This window comes from Miscanthus floridulus, chromosome 8, assembly GCF_019320115.1.
Source record: "Miscanthus floridulus cultivar M001 chromosome 8, ASM1932011v1, whole genome shotgun sequence".
Taxonomy (NCBI): domain Eukaryota; kingdom Viridiplantae; phylum Streptophyta; class Magnoliopsida; order Poales; family Poaceae; genus Miscanthus; species Miscanthus floridulus.
Window position 1 is genome coordinate 126,971,495 of NC_089587.1, and position 9,003 is coordinate 126,980,497.

At 47.2% G+C, this 9,003-nt stretch overlaps 1 long non-coding RNA gene across 1 annotated transcript; it reads left to right on the top strand.

Annotated features, from left to right (window-relative positions):
• The first annotated feature begins 5,348 nt into the window (after nt 1-5,348).
• Nucleotides 5,349-7,685, top strand: LOC136473521 (uncharacterized). The gene is made up of 4 exons (XR_010762650.1): nt 5,349-5,656; nt 5,751-5,836; nt 5,933-6,000; nt 6,114-7,685. It is a non-coding gene; the product is annotated as an uncharacterized lncRNA (long non-coding RNA).
• Nucleotides 7,686-9,003: the final 1,318 nt, after the last annotated feature.

Sequence of the window (9,003 nt, forward strand, 5' to 3'; positions counted from 1 at the left end):
CAGGGCTGAATGGTAGGGTGGCATTATCCTAGGCTAGCAAGCGGCCGATATCGGCCCAGTTGATGACGGTCAGCGAGGAAGACAGATCTTGTGGTTATGTAAAACCTCTGCAGAGTGTATGGTTGATCGATCGATACATATACTGACTTGTCGGCTATGGACCTTTCCTGGGTTTCGCTTAAACTAGATAATGAGATGAGTTCTTCTCTTCTTCCCCCGTGAGAGAGTGTCGGTCGTAGCCAGGGGCTACGAGCTTTGAGACAGTGCCGAGAGGGAGTTGGCCTATCGATTGAGAGATGGTATGGTGATGGTGTGGATGGTGGTATATCGGTCCCATGATCGAAACCTGGCTCCGGAAAGGGAATGGGGTGGAATGTGTGTGGGAATGGTGTTAAAACTTGACTATACAATAATATACTTGATATGCTAATACATAGGAAACCCCAGCCTTATAGGTTCCTTTTGATTATATCCAACTTGCATCCAATTTCTACAAAGCATAGCTCATAGGGTGGGAGTGGCCAGTACAAATCGTACTGATAAATTTTGGCACATAGATTCTGCTGAGGAGTATAGCTCTGAGGAGTTTGACGGTTGAGGGGTTCGTGCCTACGCTCGAGTTTGGCGATCTTATCTTCAAGCTATTCTGAATGAATGCTACTTTTGATTCCGCCAATGCGGCGATGTAATAATTTATGTAATTCCGCACTTTATGTACTCTGATATTATTATTGTATGGATGTGATATTCGACTAGAATTTGGGTAATATGATCTACAACGGTCATAATACACTTCGACTCTGTGGATTTCCCTTCACGAAAATCAGGTCGTTTCAGTTAAGATAACCACCGAAAAGCGAGTGAAGAAGCTTAACCTTGGATCAAACTTGACAAGCAACTAGATTTACTTTCATGTATTGCATTGCATATGCATGAATGTTGCTTTGTCGTTTATCTTCAATTGCCCTTTTATTGCCTATTTTCTTAAAAAGAATTATAGCCTAAGGCAAAATATTTTTGAAAAATTTGAGGGTTTGAGAGAGGTCACTCACATCAGTCCCAATTGGTGTTTATTTGGATCTTATTAAAGTTGGGACTTGATTGGGAACAGACAGCACGAAGGACTTTGAAGATTTGCTAGAAAAAGAGTGACCGGACGCTGCACCGGACTCTGAAGTCCAGCGTCCAGTCAGTTGACAGGAGGTGAACTGCTACTAAGAAGGAGTGATCGGACGCTAAAATAGTGCTTTCCCAGCGTCCGGTCAGAAGGCGATCCAGCGTCCGGTCAAGCGAAGGAGACGAAGATAGGATCGACTGGACTCTGGCAGCGTCCGGTCAGTGGGGATCGGACGCGTCCAGTCGCGATTCTAGGGGTCTTGGACCTCTCTGGAATCGACCGAACACTAGGTGGCAGCGTCCGATCGTTGCCACCGGAGCGTCGGGTCAATAGATTACGTGCGGGATCTGGATTCTTTTCTATGTTTCATTTTCTGTCTCGTTAGGGGACCTCATATAACCGCAAGCCGCCACGCCGTGTGACCTAATTTGCCCGTAGCCACGCTGACATCGCTGCCTTTCTGAGCTACAGTGCCGCAACCTTGCCCTAGCCACCGAATTCGCCATCCCTCGTCGTGCCGCCCTGCTCCCACGCCAGCGCACCACCGTGCTCGACATCCACCCTCACGCGCACTGCTCCCCATGCCCACCACTCTCCAGCACCACCGTGCTCAGCATTGCCATGCCCAGCGCTGCCGTGTCCTGCTCTAGTGCCGCCATCTTGCCCTAGCGCCCGCATTGCATCCTCGCCGGAGACCACAATCTCCATCCAGTGCCACTGTCCAGCGCCTCAGAGCTGTCGCCAAAACCCTAATCTATAGTTGTCGACCCGGTGGTTCCCCGATCCGTTCCTCTTCTCGTAGCTTCATCGGTTCGTCAGGTAGCAAGCCCTCGTTTCCAATTTCATACCTAATTGCTTTCTTCCTAGGGTTTCATATCTCTAGATGTTTATTTAAATTATTTGTATATCCTATCTATTCTATCGTGCAACAAGTCAGTGCCGTTGAGGTCCTATTTACAGTTGTCAGACAACTCAAGGCCAAGCTCATGAGTACGGATCGAGGCCAAGCCTCGGAAGTGACAGTTGGCAGTTGATCTTTGTCAGACGCATCAGTTCTTGTCAGATGGCTCATGTGAAGAATGTCGGAGGAGGTCCCAATGATGTGGATCCGAGGCCCCCGCCTCGCCAGCCTACAGATGCAAAAGGCAAGGCAACAAAAAAGCTAGCGACGAAGAAGCGCAAGTACCTAGATGCAGAGACAGGGAGAGCAGCCATAGTTGCAGAGGGTCGTAGCTTGTTTTGAGAGAGGAGGTGCTTGAAGTGGTGTTGTTATTGCATATCAGCTTTCACCAGCGACAAGAACTGCACTTGAGTAGGTTGAGCGCTGTCATGGTGGTCCAGCTAGGACTGTCATGCTTGTAGGACGGCGTGTTGCTATTGATGAGAGTTAGCCTCAGGGGGAGTCACAGCACCAGCCACAGCTAGCTGAGCAGACTCAGGAGGGACAGCAAGCCGAGGAGACAAAGCAGGCACCTCAGCCACAGCTTCGCCGCTCTGGTCGTACCCATGCTCCAGTCACACCGAGGGCAGATACACAGCGGAGGGGTTCTTGTCCACCGCCTAGACCACAGGGTCCACCTCTAGTGACTCATCTAGATCTAAGGGCCGCCATGGCCAAGCAGGTTCAGCAGCTCAGATTTGTGGAGTTTGAGCTGTGGTTCCTACCGAGGAGGGATGATAGAGCATCAGAGGGCTTCTACACACCACTGCAGGAGGATTTCTATAATGCATATCTTAACAGTGGAGCTATATTCAGATCTCAGAGGGTGTGCAACATTGAGTCCATCGTAGCAGCAGCCGAAGAGCACATTCGCCCCTACCTATCCTACTTGCCAGGGCTGACAGACTTGCTCAGACGGACAGGACTATATGTTCCATCTTGGGTCCATGAGTTCTATGCTACACTTTGGATCAACCCGTACCACAGATTTATACACTTTGTATTCAGAGGCAGAGATTACAGGCTGATGAGCTCTAGGGTCAGGGAGATACTCAGACTTTAGGAGTAGCCCGTCTAGCTACATGAGGTTTGCTATGGACAGACAGCGCCTCCCAGACACCCACATGGTGGTATAGTGCCCCTTACAGATCTGGTTCATCATTGCTTCATAGAGCCTTTTGGTGAGGGATCGAGTAGGACATCCAGTGATCTCACTCCTACTGCTCGAGTGCTTAAGGCTATCATGAGGAGGACACTGCTTCCTAGGCGCTATATGGGCTAAAGTAAGCCCCAAGATATGAGCGCCTTTAGAATTTTCTAATTGAGAAGGGCTTCACCATTGGGAAGGTTGACACCACACTATTCACCAAGAAGCTTAATGGAGAGATCTTCATTTATCAAGTATATGTTGATGATATCATATTTGGCTCAACAAATGAAGAATGTTGCAAAGAGTTTGGTGAATTGATGTCCAAAGAGTTTGAGATGTCTATGATTAGAGAGCTTATATTCTTTCTTGGTTTTCAAGTCAAGCAAATGAGAGAAGGGATTTTCATATCTCAAAAAAAGTATACCAAGGATCTTCTCAAGAGGTTCAAAATAGATGAATGTAAGCCAATCAAGACACCCATGCCATCAAATGGACATCTCGACCTAGATGAGAGAGGTAAATCGGTTGATCAAACTCTCTACCGTTCTATGATTGATAGCTTGTTATACTTGACCGCATCTAGGCCTGACATCATGTTTAGTGTGTGTATGTGTGCTAGATTTCAAGCTAGACCTAAGGAAGCTCACTTAGTTGCCATTAAAAGAATCCTTAGGTACCTTAAGCACACACTAAGCATTGGCCTTTGGTATCCTAAATGAGCTAGATTCCAACTAGTTGGCTATTTTGATTCGGATTATGCCGGTTGCAAAATTAATAGAAAAAGCACATCTAGAGGGTGCCATTTGATTGGTAGATCACTAGTGTCTTGGACCTCTAAGAAGCAAAATAGTGTTGCCTTGTCTACCACTGAGGCGGAGTATATTGCCGTGGGTGCTTGTTGTACACAAATCCTTTACGTGAAGCAAACTCTTCTAGACTATGGTATAGTTCTAGAAAAGGTACCCCTTTTGTGTGACAATGAGAGCACGATAAAACTTGCTAACAACCCAATTCAACACTCTTGCACCAAGCACTTAGATATCCGTCATAACTTTCTTAGAGATCATGTTGCTAAAAATGATATATCACTAGAAAATGTAAGGACCGAAGATCAATTGACGAATATCTTCACAAAACCGTTGGATGAGGCTACGTTTTGTAGGTTGAGGAATGAGCTCAATGTGCTTGACCTAAGTAACTTCACTAAAAATGAGCTTGTGTTGACCCTTGGATTGCATTGTAATATAAAACATGTTTAATTTTTAGTAATGCACTTAGGGCTTGTCTAACATGGTTAAGATAACCACCGAAAAGCATGTGAAAAAGCTTAACATTGGATCAAACTTGACAAGCAACTAGATTTACTTTCTTATATTGCATTGCATTTGCATGTGTGTTGCTTTGTCATTTCTTTTCGGTTAAGTTTTAAGCATCCGCTGTGTTCATCCACAAATAGAGAGAGCATTTAAGGCTCCCCTCGGTTAAATTCTCTATTATGTGGCCACATGGTGCTCCTCACCCTGTTTTGTCGCTTATTTTATTAAAAAAGACATATAACCTAAGGCAAAATACTTTGAAAACATGAGGGTTTGAGAGATGGTTCCCATACTAGTTCCAATTTGATAATTATTTGGTTCTTATTTGGGTTGGAACTTGGTTGGGAGAATGCATCGCGAAGAAACTTGAAGAAAAAGGAGGAGCGTCAAACCGGGGATCCAAAGGCGTCAGACCATCAAGGCGAGTCCGACCCTCTCAAATTGGTGCAAGGAATAGAGCGCGCATACCGTTCAATGGTACATGTCACCTGGGTCTAATGGTTGTCATCTGTGCGGCGGCCGCGTGTCTGTTCAGTTCGATCGTTCGGTCTGACGACGTGTGTCGGCCTGGGTCCAACGATGAAAATGCCTCTCTAGACCCTACTGGACAGCGTCGGACTGAGGAACAGTGGTGTCCCATGATTTCGTCGTTCAGTCCGACGCTTGGTCGAAAGGCGCGATGGATTTGGTTCTTGAATCTTCTCTCTGACACATGGGGCCCGTACTTCCCATATCAGCAACCGCCTCATGCTTGCTCTCTTCTATCAACCTAGGCCCGCATCCTTTCTCCTTCCTCAATTGGTAATCGAACCGCACCACTCCGCACACCGCTGTCCGCCCTCGCGCTAACCCTAGCTCCACCGTGTGACTTGCTTCGGCCGCCGCGTCACCTCCGCCGCTACGCCGTGCGCTCCTCCTCGCGTCTGTGCCTTGCCCACGCACCAGCGCGCCGCGCTCGTGCTCCCACGCCACGACGACGCCACCCCTGGCCGCGCCGTGGACACTGCCGCCACCGTGAGTTCCTCCGCCGGTGCGTCGCCTTCCTCCACGGCTTCGGCGACCTCGCGCCTACCCTCCTCGACATCTAGTGGCCCTACCCCAGCATTCCCTGGCTGGCAGCGACCTCTCCCTGGGTGAGCTTTTCCCCCGCATGCCTGGTGCTCGACGTTTTGTCTGAACCAGGTCATCTTCACTGCTTGACCCCTTTTCTCGATCAAACTCATGCAGTGTGCCCGTCGATCTCTAGAGGTGTCCCTTTGTGCTCAGAGCTCCTCCTCGGCAACCTCTTTTGGTCGGCTGCTCCATTTTCCTTGGTGAGCACCTCTGGCGCCCACGTGGTGTTTGTGTGAATGCTTAAATGGTTCTAGCACTGCTCTCTTGACTTTGTCTTCGATCTTTTTGCCTTGCAGTGCCCTTGCTTACCCTTCGTGGTGCCCCTGCGTTGTCACTGCCTTACTTCTTCACTAGGATTTGTAAGGTAGCAAGCCATCATTCATTTCTTCCCTAATTATGCTTGCTTCCATTAGGTCAATCTCACCTCTAGTGATAATGTGATGCTTATATATATCCATCTCCCTTCTTTTCATGCAGCGAGTTGGGTAGTGAGGCAGTCTTGGCAGTGTGACAGTGGCAGATAAACTCGGGGCCAAGCCCATGAGTATGGATTGAGGCCAAGCCTCAGCAGGTGTCAGTGGGCAGTGTTTCTTGTCAGATTGGGCAGCGATGGCATAGTCAGTGTTAGCAGCAGTGATTCTCAGTGTCAGGGGGAGTTCTTATTGTATGATCAGTGGCAGTTGATCTCTTTGACAGTGTCAGCTATGGTGCGTTGCAAGAATGCTGGTGGTAGTCCCAGCGATGATGAGAGGCGTTCGCCTCGTCTGACAGCGCGGGAAAAGGCGAAGGGGCAAAAAAAGACGCTTGCAAAGAAGAAGCACAAGCACGATGACATAGAGGCAGAGAGGGCCACAACAGTGGCAGCAGTAGCTGAACATGCTGAGAGAGGTGGTAGAGGTAGTGGTATTCACATTGGTGAGGCTCAATTCCACCTTAAGGGCAGAGAGCTCGGCACTGAGGAGATAGAGCGGCCAGTAGCAGAGGAGCCTCCACCTCAGGTAGAGCAGCAGATAGAGTAGCAGCCGACAGAGCAGAAGTAGACACCATAGGTTCATTGGTCCACACATGCTCATCCTCCGGTGCTGCCTAGGTCTGAGGGTCTGAGACATGGTGGTCGTGTTCCGAGAGTAGCTGGAGCAGTAGAGCTCCCACCATCACTAGTTCACTTTGACTTGAGGGGTATTAGTACTACCAGAGTTCGTGAGCTCAGGTTTGTTGACTTGGAGGTGTGGTGCCCCGCGGGAGAGATCCCCGAGCTTCTGAGGATTTCTACACACCACTGCACGAGGACTTCCTTACAGCTATGCAGTGCTCAGTCTTTCATCCTCACAGAGTTTGTCCACTGGAGGATATTGTCAGAGCAGGTGGTGAGCAGATCCGTCCCTACTTGACTTACTTGCTAGGTTTGGCAGACCTTTTGGGACGATCTGGGTTGTATGTTGAGGCTTGGGTTAGAGAGTTCTATGCTACACTTTGGGTACAGCCATTCCACGAGTACATCTAGTTTACTTTCAGAGGTGACCCGTTGAGGTATTATAGGTCCACGATCCTTGACAGGCTGAGACTTATAGAGTCCACTACCAGGTTACACAGGTTGTGCTACGGCTCGACAGACCCACCGAGGCGTGCTCACGGTGGACTTCTTCCTGACAGCACATGTGGACGCTTGTTTCACGCCACCATTCAGAGACGGGTCTCAACGCACACCTAGCCAGCTCACACCTATGTGCTGTCTCCTGAATGATGTGATGAGGAGGACCCTGCTACCTAGGACTGGATACAAGGAGGGTTTGACAAACCACCAGCAGTGGCTTCTTGCAGCGTTGGTGTCTCAGTTAGAGTTTGACATAGTTGACTTGCTTATTTCAGAGATGGAGGACACCATTGTAGAGGGCATCAAGAATCGCCGACAGCTTCCATATGCTCATTGGATTTCCTCCAATGATTACCATGTCTCGTCGTTTGGCGCATGCAGCAGAGTTGGATAGGTCACCCATAGAGTTTCCAGTTTACTAGATGTTGATATTTGTTAATATCACTTTTACTAAGTTGTCATCCCTAGCAATGATGCCAGAAATATTTGTTGGTAATTATTAATGACACTTGTAAATTTAGGAAATATTATATATGTTGAAGTAATCCGTAAGCGTACAGATAATATATCATTGTAGCATTTCACCCAAGAGTATACCAGGTATCGTTATTTATATTTTACCACAGAGAGGAGCGGTGGCTAGAGATATTGACAAACATGAATACTTATGATAAGGTCATTAACTACACATTTGCTTTAATAAGGGTAAGCCAAATGATATATAAATGATAAGTGTAAGGCATCGATAATAATCTAGAGATAGAAATAGATACTCATAAATATAGTATGGCTAGGCAGGAGATTAGTTAAGAGAAGATTCCTAAGTCATTTGTTATTTACTAAGTCTTTCATACACCCTACTATATATACTTTCATCTATAGCATAACTAACTCTGTATCTAAGCATAAGGAACATTACTAACAAAGATCAAGAATAGAGCTTGATTTCCTTCACAACCAGATCCTACTTGTCCTACAAACGGGGAGTGGATTACAAAGGACTCAACGAAAGTGTCGCACTCGCGATCTACCACATGGCCCAGAATGTAGGGTGCATCCACAGGTAAACAATATTTAAGCACCACGCTTTCATAATGTTGACCACTTAACTCACTCGAGTACTGAGCATAGCGCTTTGCGAACTTATGCATTAATTCATTATCAATCATGACTATATCAAGCATACTACTAGAGCAAACTAGGAACATAATAAATAGAAACATAGTATTGAAATAGCGCAAAGTCATGAATAATAGAGAGATACAATGGCTATACCAGTCTCTAGATGACGAATCCAGAATCCTGAGCGATAGCCCAACTCTACTTGAATCTTGCTAGCTAGCCTATACTAGAACTTGAAGAATTGAAGATCTATTCTATTCTCTCTCTGGAAACCCTAATTTCTGATCTTTCTTGATTTATGCCTCTTATGCCTAGGGGGTGGGGCTGATATATATAGGGGGTAGCATCAATTCTGAACCATCGAATCAAACCGACTTAAAAGAACGGCGTAGATGCAAACCCTAAGGTGGTGGAGAACCGACGTAGGAAGATGAGGCTGACTGGTGGGCCCCCTAGGCCGGTCGACCTACAGGTGGGGCCGGTCAGCCTGCACCTGTCTGTCTCCCGTGGTCTACTTTGGTGGGATGCCTTCTGGTGCGTTCTAAATCCTTCTAGAGTTGTTTTCATCGCGGGTAATGCGATTAATTCTACCAATTGGGTCCACCTTGACGGTTTTCTAGATAAACCCTTCTAAAAACACAGATTCACTAA